The following is a 20812-nucleotide window of genomic DNA, read 5'->3' on the forward strand; positions in this document are numbered from 1 at the left end:
CAGTCATGTTTGACTCTTTGCGACCCCATGGACTGCACACGCCAGGCTTCCCTGTCCATCACCAACTACTGGAGGTTGCTCAAACTCAAATCCATTGAGTCAGTGATGCCATCCAACCATCTTATCCTCTATCATCCCCTTCTCCTCCCACCTTCAATCTTTCCCATCATCAGGGTCTTTTTCAATGAGTAAGTTCTTCACATCAGGTGTCCAAAGTATTAGAGTTTCAGCTTCAGCATCAGTCCCTCCAATGAATATTCAGGACTAATTTCCTTTAGGATGGACTGGTTGGATCTCCTTGCTGTCCAAGGGACTCTCAAGAGTCTTCTCCAACACCACAGTTCCAAAGCATCAATTCTTCAGTGCTCAGCTTTCTTTATACTCTAACTCTCACATCCATACATGACTACTAGAAAAACCATAGCTTTGACTAGAAGGACCTTTGTCAGCAAAGTAATGTCTCTGCTTTTTAATATGCTTTCTAGGTTGGTCATAGCTTTTCTTCCACAGAGCAAGTGTCTTTTAATTTCATGGCTGCTGTTACTCTACAGTGATTTTGGACTCCAAGAAAATAAAGTCTCTCACTGTTTCCATTGTTTTCCCATCTATTTGCCATGAAATGATGGGACTGGATACCATGATCTTAGTTCTTTGAATGCTGAGTTTTAAGCCAACATTTTCACCCTCCTCTTTCACTTTCATCAAGAGGCTCTTTAGTTCTTCCTCACTGTCTGCCCTAAGGGTGGTATCATCTGCATATCTGAGGTTATTGATATTTGTCCCAGCAATCTTGATTCCAGCTTGTGCTTCATCCAGCCTGGCATTTCACATGATGTACTTTGCATAAAAGTTAAATAAGCAGGGTGACAATATACAGCCTTGACATACTCCTTTCCCGATTTGGAACCAGTCTGCTGTTCCATGTCCAGTTCTAACTGTTGCTTATTGACCTGCATACAGATTTCTCAGAAGGCAGGTAAGGTGGTCTGGTATTCCCATCTCTTTAAGAATTTTCCACAGTTTGTTGTGATCCACATAGTCAAAGGCTTTGGCATAGTCAATAAAGCAGAAGTAGATGTTTTCTGGAATGCTCTTGGGTTTTTGATGATCAAATGGATGTTGGCAATTTGGTCTCTGGTTCCTCTGCCTTTTCTAAATCCAGCTTGAATGTCTGGAATTTCATGGTTCACATACTGTTGAAGCTTGGCTTAGAGAATTTTGAGCATTACTTTACTAGCGTGTAAGATGAGTGCAGTTGTGTGGAAGTTTGAGCATTCTTTGGCATTGCCTTTCTCTGGGATTGGAATGAAAACTGACCTTTTCCAGTCCTGTGGCCACTGCTAAGTTTTCCAAATTTGCTGGCATATTGAGTGCAGCACTTTCACAGCATCATCTTTAAGGATTTGAAATAGCTCAACTGGAATCCCATCACCTCCACTAGCTTTGTTCATAGTGATGCTTCCTAAGGCCCACTTGACTTCACATTCCAGGATGTTTGGCTCTAGCTTAGTGACCACACTTCATGCATATCATATTTAAGAAAATTCAGAAATTTAAAAGAAGTTAAGACTCATTCATTTCATAAAGACTTTGAAAGCTCAAAAAAATAATTTTAGAGAGAAATAAATTGTAAGTTTTCCTTCTGTATCATTTCAAATATAGTTTAATCTACACACAACTTTCTGAGAGAGTATTTGTCACTTAGAGTGAGTACATCATCATAATAGTAGGTTTTCCCTGTAATTATTTTGCATATATTCAATTATAATTTATATTTAGCCTTTAGAACATAGAAACTTACTTAGACTATTTTAAAGTTATAATTATTTTGTGTCATAGATAGAATTTTAATTAATGGGATAACCTCATAAATACAGTCTAAATTATGATCTCTGCCATATTGTAATGGTTATATATTTGAGGGAAGAACCAAAAGTATTTAAAAATAAATGCCTTGACTAATTAGAAATAAAATATTCATATATATAGAAGTAAGTTAATGCCTTCTAAGGCAATGGTGTTTTTGTAGATCAGAGAAGGCTAATGTGATACTAATTGTAAACAATTCTGCTCTACATATTAATAATCCCTACTAAGAAAATAGATTATATGCTATTTTAATAAATTATGACAGTATTCCTTACGTTGTGTGCTTAGTCAACTTTAGTCTTTTCTGACTCTTTGCGACCCCATGGACTGCAGCCTGCCAGGCTCCTTTGTCCATGGGATTTTCCCAGCAAGAATACTGGACTATATTGCCCAGCCCTACTCCAAGGAATCTTCCCAACCCAGGGATTGAATCACTGTCTCCTGCAGGTGGATTCTTTACCAATGAGCCATCAGGGAAGCTCATTCTTTATGTTCAGATCAGATCAGTCGCTCAGTCGTGTCTGACTCTTTTTGACCCCATGAATCACAGCACGCCAGGCCTCCCTGTCCATCACCAACTCCCGGAGTTCACTCAGACTCACGTCCATCGAGTCAGTGATGCCATCCAGCCATCTCATCCTCTGTCATCCCCTTCTCCTCCTGCCCCCAATCCCTCCCAGCATCAGAGTCTTTTCCAATGAGTCAACTCTTCGCATGAGGTGGCCAAAGTACTGGAGTTTCAGCTTTAGCATCATTCCTTCCAAAGAAATCCCAGGCAGAGAATAATTATTTTTTAAAAAATTTTAAATTCAGACACATTTCCTCAAAGTAAGTTTAGGCATAATTACTCCATTTGAGCTTTCTAAAATTTTATTTTATTTATTAACATGATTACCTAAATTTCATTTACTTCCATGCAGGCAAAGACACATATATAAATGAAAAAATCTTTAGAGTATATAGAACTTGATACAAAGCCAAACCTTGTATAATCTTATTACATTTTATAATAATAAAATTTTAACAGAAAATTTGTAAGATATTTTGTTAGAGTAATTTTGGAGTTTTGCTAAGGAAAAAAGCTACATTTTTTGCTTAATATATTTCAATGCTTTTTTCCCTAAAATTGAAAAAGAATACTATTTAAAATATTGTTTATATTTGGTTTGAGAACTTCTAGAAGTATTTCGGATAGGGCTTGTCATTAATTTGAAAATGGAATTACTCAAATAAGAAAATATTTTCTTTGTTTCTTTTTTTTTTATGTTAGATTTTCCAGGGGCTGAATTTCATGTTAAAGAAAATAACAAGGAAATAAACAAAATGTTTATTAGGTCTTCTTTAGTTCTAGAGTAGATAAACATTTGTCTATCCAGCATTCCATCTCGGGGAAATCATGTCTTCCTCTTCCTCGAGGTAGCATCCCACATCACGTTACTCTAATGTATTGACACCGTGCCTCCCCCCAGGTTTTAGAGAGGGGCCTGTAACCCAGGTTTGCCCTAACAGATAATTACCAGTGTGATGGGCTCATTCACTGGTCCATACAGTGTTCCCTCAACCCCAGGACTTTGAGGTGAGTTTTTGATGTCTGGGATCCAAAGATCATGTAAACCTTAGGCTGCCATGGCCATTGCTCCTCCAAGGGAGCAATCTCCCTGACCAATGCAGCAAAAACGGGAGGAGAGTAGAGTTATGAGATACAGACTGAACCGGGTTGGCCTCTTTGAGGACCTGGATTCAGCTGAGACTGAAACTAGAGCAAATCCTGGACCGTTGTGCTACATGAACCAAACCAAACCAAATAAACCCAAACAAACTAAATTAAAACAAAACAGTAGAACAAATGAACACACCTCTGTTATTTAAGATGGTTGGAATTATAGGCTCTGTGACTTCAAATTGAGTCCTACCTGATATAAACACATTATGTTGTCTAAACACCAAAGCTTGGGAAATTGAAAGTAAATTCAATATGTTTAACAAATATTTATTAATTGAGTTACAAATATGTTCCAGGCTCTATTCCAGGTACATAGGATTAAAAACAAAAACTGTGTCATTTTTAAATTTACATTTTAGTTGGGGAAGATAGTCAATACAACATAATCACAATAAATTTGCCTTACTGAGGGGGTGATTAAACAGAGACTTGAAATAGGTGAGGGTTAGGCAGCAAAAAGCCAAAGTCATAGAATCGTGTCTCCTACAGCCAAAGAGCAGTAGGTTTCTATATAAAAAGTCAGAGGGATGGGCTTAGTAGCTCTGAGCAGACTGGAATGAAGAAAAGACTGCTGGAAATTAACAGGGTTAGAAGGAAATACTGACAATACAGAAGAAAAAGGACAGAGTTGCTTCCTGGGAAGGGAGTAGATCAGGTCTAATTAATGGGAGAAAAGACCAGTGCTGGACAGAAGATGAAATAGGAATGCAGAGGGGATAGGTGCAGAGAGGTGGAAGGGGAAGGCTGCTGCTGCTGCTGCTGCTGCTGCTAAGTCACTTCAGTCGTGTCCGACTCTGTGCGACCCCATAGACGGCAGCCCACGAGGTTCCCCCATCCATGGGATTCTCCAGGCAAGAACACTGGAGTGGGTTGCCATTTCCTCCAATGCATGGAAGTGAAAAGTGAAAGTGAAGACACTGAGTCTTGTCTGATTCTTAGCGACCCCATGGACTGCGGCCCACCAGGCCCCTCCATCCATGGGATTTTCCAGGCAAGAGTACTGGAGTGGGGTGCCATTGCCTTCTCCGAGGGGAAGGCTGAGTGCTGAACAACTGATGCTTTTGAACTGTGGTGTTGGAGAAGACTTTTCTGAAGAGTCCCTTGGACTGCAAGGAGATCCAACCAGTTAATCTTAAAGGAAATCAACCCTGAATATTCATTGGAAGGACTGATGCTGAAGCTGAAGCTCCAATACTTTGGCCATCTGATGTGAAGAGCTGATTCACTGGAAAAGACCCTGATGCGGGCAAAGATTGCAAGCAGGAGGGAAGGGGGCAACAGAGGATGAGATGGTTAGATAGCATCACCAACTCAGTGGACATGAATTTTAGCAAACTCTGGGAAATAGTGAATGGCAGGGAAGCCTGGCGTGCTTCAGTCCATGGGGTCACAAAGAGTTGGACACGACTTAGTTACTGAACAATGACAACAGAGGTCATCAGGTGAGAGAGAGGACGGAGGAGGACGTGTCGGAGGTTTGAGGATGCAGGAGAAGGTATATGTTAGGTCTAGGAGATGTAAAGAATAACTGGGCTAGGGAACTACAGTCTAACTGCTGGGACCTGCTTACAGTTCGTTACTGAGGATATTTGATGTAGTTGTTTTTCTCTAACAATAATCAGCCGTATAGGTGCAGGCATCCAAAAGGCAGAAAGTTGAATTTAACCAGAGTTTTGATTTTGTTAAGGGAGCATGATAGATTGACAGAGAGGTGTATGCAAAGGATGAATACAATTTTTGACAGCAAAGTTCAAGCTCATTAAGGAGGCTGCTGTGAAATTAAGGGTAACTGGTAAGATTTCTGCTGCTGCTGCTGCTAAGTCACTTCAGTCGTGTCCGACTCTGTGTGACCCCATAGATGGCAGCCCACCAGGCTCCCCCGTCCTTGGGATTCTTCAGGCAAGAACACTGGAGTGGGTTGCCATTTCCTTCTCCAACGCATGAAAGTGAAAAGTGAAAGTGAAGTCGCTCAGTCGTGTCCGACTCTTAGCGACCCCATGGACTGCAGCCTACCAGGCTCCTCCATCCATGGGATTTTCCAGACAAAGTACTGGTAAGATTAGAGAACCAGAAATAGTGGTGAAGTATTAAAAGAAGTACATGGAAGAGTCTGGCAATGGAAGCCAGTGAGTGGAAGGCAATGGAGATTACAGGTTGGTTGCAGGTATCTGTAGAGACTAGATCTTGAATATACGCATCAGACTGAGAGTGGATGTCAGAATGGGAGAAGAATGAGAGATGCTATCACCAAAAGAAAATTCAAGAAAGTGAGAGACACTTTCTTGTCCCTGTTCTGGCTGGAATGAGAACACAGCATTGGGTCAGAAACATCCAACTCTGTTGGACCTCTCCGTGACCTTGATGATGTCATCCACGTAGAGCAAAGCAACCCAACAGAAGAAGCTAAAGTCCCTGAGAACTCTAAGGGACAGAACTTGTTGACCTACTGATCTAGACCGCTTGCTTCTGCACACTCGCTTCAGCTCCTGTTTGTGGATTCCCATTACTCACAGCAGGGACTGACTTGCCTGCAAGCCCGTGGTTCTCACTCACAGGTTTCCTCCCTCACCTGAATTTACACCTTCGTTTGTTTAAATGCTGGAGTTAGGTTTTGTAAAATTCTCTTTTATCCTTTGAGACCTAGAACGAGAGCCAAATACTGCATCCAGCATTACTTGGCTCCCTTGGGCAGAAGGAACCCCTTCTTTTGCCGGTTTGTGTATCTCTAAATTCTGAATATTAAACTTGAAGTTCTGAATTCATTGTATGTGAAGCAGAGCCTTGTGTAATCTTAGAGCACATCTCAGCGTGGGGTGTAGCTGATAGATAGTAAGCTCTCAAATACTAGTTGGACGAATCGCTGCTTTGACACCAGTCAGGCAGAATGAGCTCACCAGAGATCTTTGATATAATAAAGGGCAGCTCAGAGAAAACCTCGCTCTCACCAGTGTTAGCAGATCAAAAAGGAAATGGACTCTGACTTCAGACATGTGTATCAGAGGCATCTCCAGGAGCGGTCTGCTTCAAAAGGACAAAACACATTCCTGAGCCTTGCTTCAGAAGTGTGACAACTCCAGTCTATTCCAGAAAGAAAAAGAAAAAGAAGATGAAGAAAGAAAAAATCCAGCTATGATGAAACACCAATGTAGAACTTGACCATGGACAGTTCTGAACTTGCAACTATTTCTTAGCAGGGTGGTGAGGATAGTGGCAACAGGAGCATAGAATTCTCTGTGGCTTCTATGAAAAGCCAGCTGTGAAGGGGTGTGTGAGAGAAAGAGTGTTCTAAGACTAAGCAGAGCAGCCAGCGCAGGCAGCCCTTCTGCTGAGAACACTTGACTTAAAAAGACACACAGAGAAAACAATGTCACAACAGGAGATGCGCCTTAAACCAGAATTTATACATTTCTCCAGAACAACGCTATTTAAATGCTATTTTAACTTATCATACTCCTAGTAAATCTCTCTAGGCAATGGCACCCCACTCCAGTACTCTTGCCTGGAAAATCCCATGGATGGAGGAGCCTGGTAGGCTGCAGTCCATGGGGTCGCTAAGAGTAGTCCACGACTGAGCGACTTCACTTTCACTTTTTCACTTTCATGCATTGGAGAAGGAAATGGCAACCCACTCCAGTGTTCTTGCCTGGAGAATCCCAGGGACGGGGGAGCCTGGTTGGCTGCCGTCTATGGGGTTGCACAGAGTCGGACACAACTGAAGTGACTTAGCAGTAGCAGCAGTAAATCTCTTTAGTCTTTGGTGTGGTTTATTCGGGGTATAACCACCACTGGCAGACGCAATGAAAAGTGCATCCTATCATCGGGCTGGCTTGCTCCAGGAAATGCTCAGTGAGATGCCTGTGGCACGATCTACTTGTTGTCTGTAAGCACGGCTTGATTTCTGTTTGAATCCACAGAACTTTTTCTAATCTGAGTAGTCAATCCTGTTCCTGTCTCTTGTCAGCTACAATCTGATAGTTCACTTTTCATTCTAGCTTGGATTTTTTTAATCTCAAAAGAGGAGGTTTTATTTAGCTCCTTTTGAATAAGAAGGTCACTTTTTCCTTGGGGTTCAAGCCAAAAACAACCTTCAGCCCTCTTGGTTCATGCTATGACACTGCTCGTGAATCAAGTTTAATCATATTCCTCACCCAACCAATGCTGATAGTTATAATTTAACACTTCACACCCGCAGTAATACAGGAATGAACAAATTTCCATCAGGATACAAAAAGAAAACCATCAATCTTGTGTAAATTTTCATAGTTGTAAGTTTTGTATGTGCACTAGAATTAAAAGGATGTCACCTTACTTCCGTTTAGGTAATTAAAGCTCCAAGACTCTATTTTTCCTAGAAAACTTGACTTTCCCTCACCTGCTGCTCCCTGCCACACCTTATCAAGTTACTTCAAAATTGCTTAATTTTCTCAGTTCATTTTATCTATATTCATAGGACTTGTCTCAGTAACTGAAACTCAATTTCAAAACATTTGCATTGTATTAATTCTTCTAATATTTATTGAGTGCCTTCAGGGGTGCACAGAATTATATTATGCATAAGCTGGTGGGGGAAGTGACTTGAGGTTGGGAGAAGACGATCTTTACTTCTGCCAGGAGCCCTGGATTTACCATAAATACAATGATATAGAAGAAGAGACAGGGAAAATTTCTAAAGAGACATACAGCTTTGATCGTAGAAGTTCAGAAACAGTGCTGACAAGGGAGAGGTTAAATGATAGCATGATGCAGTCTGACAGAATTTGATATGGCGCTTCTGAGTAACTAAGAAATCATCAATGCACATTTGCTATGATATAGATTCAGCTTTCATTGTATTTGAACAAAACCTTATTTTTCTTGCACCTCATCTTTTGACGCTCCAGAAGCCATTCAGTTGCCAAGAAATAGGCCAACAAATCACTAGCAAGCACGTTTCACAAGACGATCATATAACCTCATGACTGATGGCTGTTTTGTAATGTTCCTAAGTTTTTAAAGGGTTTCAGTTATAGTAAGCTGTAATAAAATTAACATGAGTTATTCTCAGTTAATATACAAAATTGTAAATCATGAAGATGGATACCAATCATAGCAGTATTTTTCCAGAGATTCAGTAGAAATGAAATAACCAACCAGTGTCAGCTCCTCCTTACACACACACACAGACACACACACACACAGACACACACACACACACTTTGCATCACCTGTGTAACAGAAGGCCACAGATTGTGCTGAAATTAGAACCTCCCTAGTTGTTTTAGTAGAGCTGCCGTCATGAAATAACACGATGTTTAAACAATAGAGATGTATTTTCTCACAGTTCTGAGGGCTTGAAGCCCAAGACCAAGGTGTCTGCAGGTTTGGGTTTTCTCTATGTCCTCACATGACCCGTCTCCTGAGTGGGCAAATTCTTGGTGTTTCTTCTGCTTCCTGAGTCACATCAGATTAGAGCTCAATCCTTGTGACTCATTTAGCCCTTGTCACCTCTTTAAAGTCTCATCTCTAACTGCAGTCACATTCTGAGGTACTAGGGCTTGAACATATGAATTGGGGGGTGGGGGGTACCATTCGTTGTATAACTGTGGCAGTTGTTTCAATTGACGAGTAAATCAATGAACACTTCCAGGCAGCTGTAAACATTATTCTGTAACATTACATTGGGGTGTGTTGCTAAAGACATGCTGAAGGGCAGAGGCGAATAAACAAAGCCCTTGAAATGCAGAATCTCTTGCTCTGTGTGCATGCATGTTAAGTTGCTTCAGTCGTGTCTGACTCTGTACAACTCTACGGACTGTATCCCACCAGACTCCTCTGTCTATGGAATTTCCAGGCAAGAATACCGAAGTGGGTTGCCACCTCCTCCAGGGCATCTTCCCAGCCTCGGCATCTAACCCTTCTTTACCACTGGCGCCACCCTCTTTCTCTAGCAGCCTGTGAATATCTTTACATAAAAGGAGATCGGGTTCTTCATTTCTAAGAGAAAAGTTCATTGTGCCTGATTGCTGGAGGGCTTACCTATACAACATCCATCCTGACATTTTTTTTTCACTAGCTGTTTCTAGCATGTACCTAGTTTCTAACGGGAGGAGAGAGAAAGATAGAAGCACTTAACTGAGCAATAGAACTTGTGGAATTTAGAGCACTCTAAAACCACTGGGTAAGAAGTGATTGCAATTTCAGTGTGGTGGGATACACAATGATAGGGTAGAGACGGAATGAGGCGGAGAGGGAGGGAAGAACTGCACGCAGACTTCAACCTGAGCCTTAAACCTTCCTGGTGGCATGGCCTTGATTAAACTGAAGTTTCAGTCTTTGCTGCATAACGCTAATATGAGACATGGTAAGTTTCCAGAAAGGTAAGAGTAGTATATACTTCAGAGTAAGCTCATTACTTCACCAAGTCCCATCTACTGCCATTTCATATTTACTTCTTAAACTATTTAGCAATCTCCATTCATTAACTGTGAATTACAAGCATTTTATGAAGTGTCGACTATTAACCAGCACTAAGAGACTGTTGGATAAAAAAACAATTGAAGGCATATTTTTTGGTCTTAATAAGCTTGCCTATTCTACTGATGGAAAGGGCATATAAATAGTTTTCTGCATATTGCTTGCATTGAACATTTACATATAGTACCTAAATTAAATTCAATTAACGAGTAAAACTTGAGTGTCTACTTTCTGATAGGCACTATTTTAGGAGCCAGGGTGACAAAGACGGTGGTGCTGGGAGAAGAATTTACTGAATTTGCTCTTATTCGGAATAAAGCACTAACACTAGAAATTAAAAATGCTAAGCTCATTTATGTCACATATGTCAGTTTATTCTGTTTATATTCTCATCTATAGTAGTATCAAAATTACAAACTCATAAGTGAGTCATTAATAATATTCTGAATGTGTCTAAAGCTCTTTGAGCATAGGTATAATTCACACTGACACTTCAATTAATCACATAATGTAATGTACTTGCAACATTTTTATCTCATGAAAATCTTTTAGTCATTTCAAACTGTTTCATAGTGTTTAGATATTTATAAAGTTCCATTAAATTTCTGGTAATATCCATTTTATATGGATTTGCTCCAAAATTAGTCTGTAGAGCCTGATAGTAGAAATTAAGAGAGTTTTCGATTAGGTAATGCTTTTTGTTCAAATTGCACTTTACAGAAATCATTTTGTGCTATAGGATAGATGTCAGCAAGTCACTCCTTGGATATAGGGGCTGCCAGAATTGATGCTTTTGAACTGTGGTATTGGAGAAGACTCTTGAGGGTCCCTTGGACAGCAAGGATATCCAACCAGTCCATCCTAAAGGAGATCAGTCCTGAGTGTTCACTGTGAGGACTGATGCTGAAGCTGAAACTCCAATATTTGGCCACTTGATGCGAATAACTGACTCATTGGAAAAGACCCTAATGCTGGGAAAGATTGAAGGCAGGAGGAGAAGGGGATGCCAGAAGATCAGATGGTTGGATGGCATCACTGACTCGATGGACATGAGTTTCAGTAAGCTCCAGGAGTTGGTGATGGACAGGGAAGCCTGGTGTGCGGCAGTCCATGGGGTCACAAATAGTCAAACATGACTGAGTGACTGAACTTCACTCAATCATTCAACAGACTTTACTGAAAACTATGCTAGAAATCCTCTTCTGGTGACAACATAGGCACAGCAGGGCGAGGCATCTGCCTTCATGGAAAGTACCATGATAGTTTTTGTTTTTAAAAGGGCAGTGAATAAAATTATTTAAAAAATAGAATGTAATAATATAACACAAAGTATTCAATTATGGAATTAATTTAATACATTTAGTATTTTCAAATACATTTAATCCTTGCAGATTTATTTATTTATTTTGCCTTCTTCAAGCTACACTAAGCTGTGTGAATGTGGTCCAGTACACAACTGCAGTGCCCAATACTCCCACCAGATGGCGATATATGGTGAATGACAGTTCTACCTGAGTCAAGCTTTCCATTTCTCAGCCTTCGTTTCTACTTGGCAGCTTTCTAGCAAGACTCTAAAATTATCTCAGAAACGGACTGAATGCTTGGAGTATATTGAACTCATCTGATAGGGTTCATAAAACTTTGTTTACATCTGTAAGATTGCATGCATTTGAAGAGCCTAATATGAAAAGGGGGAATTAAAGAAATAGATTACCACTCTTTCATTTCGTATTTAGGGAACATTAAAATTAAACTTTCCGTATGATTCATTTTAAATATAAATTGTTTTGGCTTTTGTTCTAACAATATAAATTCATAGAAGAAATGAAAAATATTATAGTAGTTAACATCAAAGTCATGTAATTTTGTTTGGGAAAAACAGAATGACATTAATGAAAGAACTATAAAATAAACATTATGAGTACAGAGTAGCTATTTGATTAGAAATTGATCTTAGAAGGTTTGACCTACTTTTCTCTGATTAAATGCAACCCCCTGAAGGTATTTTGAACACATGTAGCACTTTGTAGCACTTTTACAGATACAGTTAGTATCTTTTTTCTTTAAAATCTTTAATGCCTTTTTCTTAAAATGCTATATGTTGAAGTTTGTGCTCTGAAAAAAAAAAGTGTGTCACAGACAATAGTGTATAATTCAGACAGGTAAAAGAGGATGAGTAAATATGGAAAGTAGAAATTTCTTGAAAGACTATTATTAAAATCCTTATAAGTAAGAAACATTAATAAACTTCTGGCAGGATTTCTGTTGAATTGTCTTATTCAATTTTCCCACAGGAGTTAGATATTGTACAACTTCAAGTGGACTCTTGCTTGATCATGTTCACAGTCGAAGGAGAGCAATATATGCCTGTCTGTGGAAGGCTTGCGTCCCAGGAGGACTCATGAATCGGAATTTATTACCTGGTTTTATCAACATCCCAAAAGAAGATCCATCTCTCTTAGGTGGACTCATTAAGCAAACCCCTGGGACAGATGTGTGAAAACCTACTGCCATTTATTTTGTTCACAATGAGAAGTTCAATTGTCACTGAAACTGGGATACTTGTAAAGGATCATGCAATTTTCCCTCAACAGGCAGAATTACTTGAGAGGCCACATTATAATCAGAAGGTTTCCTGGTGATTATGTGTTTTAAGACACCCTTTAAACCAGAGGTAGTCCTCATTTTTGTTCTTCTAAAATAGCAATAAACTTGAAGTTTCATGATAACAAGAAATCTGAAGATCAGTCAAAACGTAATCATGCTGCTGCTTCATTTGCTATTCAAAACAGTATTACCTAATATCAATCAACAGTAAAATGGGTACATCAGTTATCGCACATTCATATCACAAATTACCATATGCAATGAAAATGGATAAATCAAAGCTATAAATACCACGTGATAAATCTCAAAGACACTGTTACATGTGTTATGACTCCTTTTTTCATAAAAGTAAAATCGGAACTACTGTCTATCTATGGAATGAATATTTAGATGTCAAAGCTTACATTACACGTAAAGTAAGTAGGAAAAGAATAATTTTAAACATTAGGAAAGAAGTTGCCTCTTAGGGAGAACAAGTCCAAGATGGGGATGTGTGTTGTCGATGATCTTTTTTTTCTTTTTTAACTGAGTATGGGTTACATGGATATTTGTTAAACCGTATCTAATAGATTGAGCTATGAAAAACTGATCATTTGATATACAAATTAGTAATTTTGTATAGACTGACCTAATAAGTTATATTTATCAGTTAAAAATCTATGTTACTTAGCATACTATTTGCATCTCTACAGATGGTTAGGTCAAAGAAATATTAATAGAAATGCACATGACTTTATTGTATACACACATATTTCCATGTTCTGTCAATTGAGAGGAGTAGAAGCAATGACTACCAATCCTAAAGCAAATCAACCCTGAGTATTCATTGGAAGGACTGATGCTGAAGCTGAAGCTCCAATACTTTGGCCACCTGATGCGAAGAGTTGACTCAGTTGAAAAGACCCTGATGATGGGAAAGATTCAGGGCAAGAGGAAAGGGGGCAACAGAGGATGAGATGGTTGGATGGCATCATTGACTCAATGGATATCAATTTGAGAAAACTCTGGGAGATAGTGGAGGACAGAGGAGCCTGGCGTGCTGCAGTCCATGGGGTTGCAAAGAGTCAGACACAACATAGCGACTGAACAAGAAGAAGCAATGACACCTCTGTAGCAATAAGCACACCTACCACCGCAATCAAAGTCTTTAATGCCATTCTCCAATAAAACCAGGGGTCCCTGCAGAAATGGATGATTATAGGACCAAAGTAGGAAATATATAAGAGGAGCCTAGAATATCCTGTAGAGTCACAACATAAGGAAATTCTCTCTCTCTGTCTCACAAACACACAATGATGGGGGTAAGTCTAACGGATATAAGAACCAAATGAAATAGCTCCCAATGGCAAACTAAAACAATTTGAGCAACAGAATAAAGCCATATTGAACTATAACCCTGATTATAAAGTACATATCTGTGATCCATGCTCATATAAGTGAATGATTACATAAATCAATGACTGAGAATAGAAAAATAATCCCTTTAGAAGAATTACAAATAATTTATGCAGCTACTCCACCCTCCAGGGGGTAAGCATAACTTCCCATTCCTTAGGTACTGTGCACAAATGTTTTAAAATATTGCTTAAATCAGAGGTAGTTCTAATTTTGGTTCTTTTAATACAGCAAGGAATTTGATCCCTCAGCTTGGTGATCAGGTCAACATCAGTAGTAATAAGTCATGTGGATAGCATGCAGCCTGGGCATGGTGTGATGAGAATGGCACTTTATCCATATATTTTTCCTACCACAAACTCATAATTCCAGTCTAACTATGAAAAATCAGATAAATCCTAATTAAAGGATATTCTATAAAATATCTTTTCAACACCACTCTTATCAATATGACCTGTTAGGGTCATAAAAACATGAAAAGTCTGAGAAACTGTCACAGCCAGCATCAGGCTAAGAAGAGATGATGCCTAAATGGAATGTGATCTCCTGAATGAGATCCTGGAACAGAGATAAGGGCATTAGGGGAAAACTAATGATGTCTGAATAAAGCATGGGCTTTAATTAATAATAATGTATTAACACTGGTTTATTGAGTATGACAAATGCACCATACTAATATGGGTATTTTAACGGGAGAATCTGGATGTGCAGTTTATGTGAACACTCTGTATTTGGAATATTTCTATAAACCTAAAATTGTTCTAAAATAGAGTGAAAACTATTAAGTTGCCACGTGTTCCTTTTTTCCCCCTGAATATCTGAACAAATGGGTACTTCTCCCTTTGGGTGGGTGCAGGGCGTGGTTTACTATACAGAAAGCACTGACCATAACTGGACGTATTTTCCAAAGCAGGGAGTTGTTCTGACATTATTTGTAATGTATTTGATTGGCTGTGGTGAAGTCCAGTTGAAACTTCATTATAATGCAATGCACAGAACACTCACTGGTTCTTGTCAGCAAAATTAAACCATTCATTCAGTCAAGGCATGGTCAAAACACACTCCTTCGGAGAGGGGGAATGTTTCACCTAGAGCACTTCTGTGATACCTGGGTTGGGAGAAATTGGGTCAGTTTAATGTCTCTTCAATGACTCAGCAATATTGTTTGGAAGTAAATATTTCAATGGGCTCCAGACCCTCTGAATAAAAACATTCAGCCAGTGAGACCAAAACCACAAACAGATGGAGGTTTTTGTTTTGTTTTGTATCTAGGTGGGGATATTGAAGTATGTTGCCAATTTTCAAATTCAGCTGAGAGTCCATCTCCTCAAACTACTGCAAGGAGTTTGGGAGGAAATGATCAAGCCAGGTGGCCAGAGTTTGTCATTATTCGTTGTCACTGTAGGGACTGAAATATCCCTAGAAAAATGAATATCTGTGTAGGACATACAGTGAGATTGAGGGTGCTTCTATGTAGGAAGTGGAAATGTCAGAGGGAAAATACACAAATAGATGGTAAGTCTGGTGAGAAGATGATCAAAGTGGTACAGAATTCTTGAGATACAAGAAGTCTTTCTTCATTTTGTCAGTCAGACTATAGCTGTGCTCGCATCAAGGCAACACTGTTTAAAAAGGTCCTAGATGCAATGATCTGTACTAAGTGAAAGAAAATGGAGAGATGAGAGGACTAGGAACCACAACATTGTAGGAGGAAATGTGAGATGTCTTTAGTTTGCAGGAAAAGGCATGGTTTCTGTTCTCAAGATTTTTACAGTTGTTATGATATTCAACTCTATTCCAACTCCTGGGTCTACTGTGTGGATCACAACAAACTGTGGAAAATTCTTAAAGAGATGCGAATACCAGACCACCTGACCTGCCTCCTAAGAAATCTGTACACAGATCAAGAAGCAACAGTTAGAACCTGCCATGGAACAATGGACTGGTTCCCAATTGAGAAAGGAGTATGTCAAGGCTGTACAGGGCTTCCCTAATAGCTCAGTAGGTAAAGAATCTGCCTGCAATGCAGGAGACCCGGGTTTGATTCCTGGGTTGGGAAATTCCCTGGAGAAGGAAATGGCAAGCCCCTCCAGTATTCTTGAATGGAAAATCCCATGGACAGAGGAGCCTGGTGGGGTCACAAGAGTCGGACATGACTTAGCGACTAAAGCATCACCACCAAGGCTGTATACTGTTACCCTGCTAATTTAACTTATATGCAGAGTACATTATGCAAAATGCTGGGCTGGATGAAGCACAAGCTGGAATCAAGATTGCTGGGAGAAGTATTAATAACCTTAGATATGCAGATGGCATCACCCTTATGGCAGAAAGTGAAGAGGAACTAAAAAGTCTCTTGATGAAAGTGAAAGAGGAGAGTGAAAAAGCTGGCTTAAAACTCAACATTAAAAAAACTAAGATCATGGCATCCAGTCCCATTACTTCATGCCAAATAGATGGGGAAACAATGGAAACAGTGACAGACTTTATTTTCTTGGGCTCCAAAGTCACTGCAGATGGACTGTGGCCATGAAATTAAAAGATGCCTGCTCCTTGGAAGAAAAGTTATGACCAACCTAGATAGCATATTAAAAAGCAGAGACATTACTTTGCCGACAAAGGTCTGTCTAGTCAAAGCTATGGTTTTTCCAGTGGTCATGTATGGATGTGAGAGTTGGACTGTAAAGGAAGCTGAGTGCAGAAGAATTGATGCTTTTGAACTGTGGTGTTGGAGAAGACTCTTGAAAATCCCTAGGACTCAAGGAGATCCAACCAGTCCATCCTAAAGGAAATCAGTCCTGAATATTCATTGGAAGGACTGATGCTGAAGCTGAAGCTTCAATTCTTTGGTCACCTGATGTGAATAACTTACTCATTGGAAAAGACCCTGATGCTGGGAAAGATTGAGGGCAGGAGGAGAATGGGATGACAGAGGATGAGATGTTGGTGGTAGCTCTGGGAGTTGGTGATGGACAGGGAGGCCTGTTGTGCTGCAGTCCATGGGTTACAAAGAGTTGGACACGACTGAGTGACTGAACTGAACTGAACTGATGATATACAAAGATTAGACTTATGTTACCCCAGATAGGTCCAAGTAGTAACCAAGTAATAGGAACACAGAGTTTGGAATCCTGTAAGGAACCAACTTCTAATAGAGCTTATGGGAGATCAGTTACACTCTCTTATCAGGCAGTGAGATGCTTATCTCTGAAATGTTCTAGGTAGAAGCTAAACAACTTCTTGAGAATGTGGAGAAAGGCAGTCACTCAGGGTGTAGCCAGGTGTTGGCATTAAGAAGGACAAGAGGTACGTGAAGTGAGGGGCAGGGGTCTAAGAGACACGCTTCTGTGTCTGGGCACAGAACACATTTATTATGAATGGGCAATTCAGGAACTGTGATTCATGAGGGCAAGGCTACAGAGGATACTGTATTAGTCAGGGTTCCTCAGAGAACAAACCCTAAGATCTGCCAACAGCAAGCCAGAGACCCACGGCAGCCAGTGATGTGGTTCAGTCTGAAGGCCAGCAGGGAAAGTTGATGTTTCAGCCTTCAGCTGATCGGATGAGGTCCACCCACATTAAGGACAGCAATCTGTTTTATTCAGCTTATCAGTTTGCATATGAAACTCATCTACAAACACCCTCGGAGGTGGGATGGAAGGATTGGGAGGAAGGCTCAAGAGGAAGGGGATATATATATATATATATATATATACTTATAGCTGATTTATGGAAAAAGCAAGAGAGTTCCAGAAAAACATCTATTTCTGCTTTATTGACTATGCCAAAGCCTTTGACTCTGTGGATCACAAGAAACTGTGGAAAATTCTGAAAGAGATGGGAATACCAGACCACCTGATCTGCCTCTTGAGAAATTTGTATGCGGGTCAGGAAGCAACAGTTAGAACTGGACATGGAACAACAGACTGGTTCCAAATAGGAAAAGGAGTACGTTAAGGCTGTATATTGTCACCCTGCTTATTTAACTTATATGCAGAGTACATCATGAGAAACGTTGGACTGGAAGAAACACAAGCTGGAATCAAGATTGCCGGGAGAAATATCAATAACCTCAGATATGCAGATGACACCACCCTTATGGCAGAAAGTGAAGAGGAACTAAAAAGCCTCTTGATGAAAGTGAAAGAGGAGGGTGAAAAAGTTGGCTTAAAGCTCAACATTCAGAAAACGAAGATCATGGCATCTGGTCCCATCATTTCATGGGAAATAGATGGGGAAACAGTGGAAACAGTGTCAGACTTTATTTTTTGGGGCTCCAAAATCACTGCAGATGGTGATTGCAGCCATGAAATTAAAAGACGCTTACTCCTTGGAAGGAAAGTTATGACCAACCTAGATAGCATATTCAAAAGCAGAGACATTACTTTGCCAACAAAGGTTCGTCTAGTCAAGGCTATGGTTTTTCCTGTGGTCATGTATGGATGTGAGAGTTGGACTGTGAAGAAGACTGAGGGCCGAAGAGTTGATGCTTTTGAACTGTGGTGTTGGAGAAGACTCTTGAGAGTCCCTTGGACTGCAAGGAGATCCAACCAGTCCATTCTGAAGGAGATCAGTCCTGGGATTTCTTTGGAAGGAATGATGCTAAAGCTGAAACTCCAGTACTTTGGCCACCTCATGCGAAGAGTTGACTCATTGGAAAAGAATCTGATGCTGGGAGGGCTTGGGGGCAGGAGGAGAAGGGGACAACAGAGGATGAGATGGCTGGATGGCATCACTGACTCGATGGACATGAGTCTGGGTGAACTCCGGGAGTTGGTGATGGACAGGGAAGCCTGGTGTGCTGTGATTCATGGGGTCACAAAGAGTCGGACATGACTGAGCGACTAAACTTAACTGAACTGAGCTGATTCACACTGCTGTACAGCAGAAATACAACACTGTAAAGCAATTATCCTCCACTTAAATATATATATATTAAATATATATAATTAAATACATATATATATATATATGTTTGAGTTTTTTAAAAAACACTCTCAGAGAAACACTTCGAATAATGTTTGATCCAATATCTAGGCACCCAATGGCCCACTCAAGTTGACACATAAAGCTAACCATCACAGAAAGAAGCCACCAGCAGATGAAGGTCTGGATCAATTCAGTAGACAAGTGCGAGACCAGCTCAACTGGCCTAGAGTTAGAGAAGCATAGAGGGAACGCTGGAGGAGGGAAGAGATTAATATCACTTATGGCTTTGAAAACAGCTAGCCAAGAGGGCTGCCATTAATAACCTCACTTCCTTCTGGGGATTGTGGCTGGCCACCACCAAAGGCTTGGATTTAACAGAGGGAACCAGTAGATCTGAGAAGTGAAAGTCGTGCATTCTTGCATGTCCCACCAAGTCCTCTTAGCTTCTCTCTAACATCTGCCACTGCTGTGGGGACCAGTATTACACAGCTTCATGTAGGTACAACATGACACCTCCTTGTGGCTTCTTTGATGCTACAGCTTAGATAATCACAGCAACCTACACAGCACTCCGACACACACAAACAAGAAAGGCAGGACAGTCAATGCCCCAAGGCCACTCTCGACCAGTGGGGCATGGACACTGATGGATAGATGCTTTTCCCTTTCATTTTCCCCTATGAGATGCATTTCATAAGACTCCTCAGAAGAATTTTCAGGATTGAGGGTGAGCCCCCATAGTAGTGGCCAACTTGCAAGCATATTCTTCCCTGTTTTGCTCACTTTGACCTCTACTATTGCTCTCTGAAGGGCTTCCCTCATAGTCCAGTTGGTAAAGAATCCGCCTGCAATGCTGGAGACCCCAGTTTGATCCTTGGGTTGGGAAGAAGGGCTAGGCTACCCACTTCAGTATTCTTGTGTTTGACTTGTGGCTCAGCTGGTAAAGAATCTGCCTGCAATGCATGAGACCTGGGTTCAATCCCTGGGTTGGGAAAATCCCCTGGAGAAGGGAAAGGCTACCCACTCCAGCATTCTGGCCTGGAGAATTCCATGGACTGTATAGTCCATGGGGTCGCAAAGAGTTGGGCATGACTGAGTGACTTTCACTGCTCTCTGAAATCAATCTCCAAACAGTTCCTGAGGGAAGCCTTTGCTCAGGTTCTGCTTTTCTAGGGAAGCCAGGCCAAGATACCACATTTATTCTTACAAGTCCCCGAAGAACCAAACTGACTTTCTTATTGTTTTCTGAATATATTTGTCCGGCATTTCCTTCAGCATCTGCACAATCCTGTAGTTTTCTAAAGATAAGTAGAGCTCACGTCAAAGTAAAAATGGTCTGAAGAATGTAACTGAAACCAGAGTCATTTACCTTATCTGGTTTCTTTTCATCTGAACTTTCTTCCAGCTTGGAATCATTTGCAGTGGGTGTTTCATAAATACAATGCTCTGCCTTCTCTGGAGAGGCTAGAGTTTCTAAGCTTCTGATATCTTTTTAACATTCTTGACCTAATAGCGTTTGATGCAGTTTATTTGCCATTTCAACCTTTCTATCACCCCAGCATGCCTTGCGTTATTCCGGAACTCCAGAAACAAGAAATACAGGATCTATCCTGAAAGTTTGGTAGTATTCTCTTTCTGTGTATTTTGGTTCACATTTTAGGGCAGGAATGACAGCTCAAGCTGCAGAATCTGTACAATTAATGTCTTTGTGAAAATGTTCAAGAGTACAGTTTAGAAGGAAAAGGAAAAATTTCTGCAGGTATCTTGGTACTCAATACAAATACTGTCTATATTCACAGATTTCTTGCTAAAATGGTTGCCATTCTCAAGACAAGG

The sequence above is a fragment of the Bos grunniens genome, chromosome 27 (genome assembly GCF_055505025.1).
Source record: "Bos grunniens cultivar Pamir isolate PY7600 chromosome 27, Bosgru_T2T1.0, whole genome shotgun sequence".
NCBI lineage: Eukaryota > Metazoa > Chordata > Mammalia > Artiodactyla > Bovidae > Bos > Bos grunniens.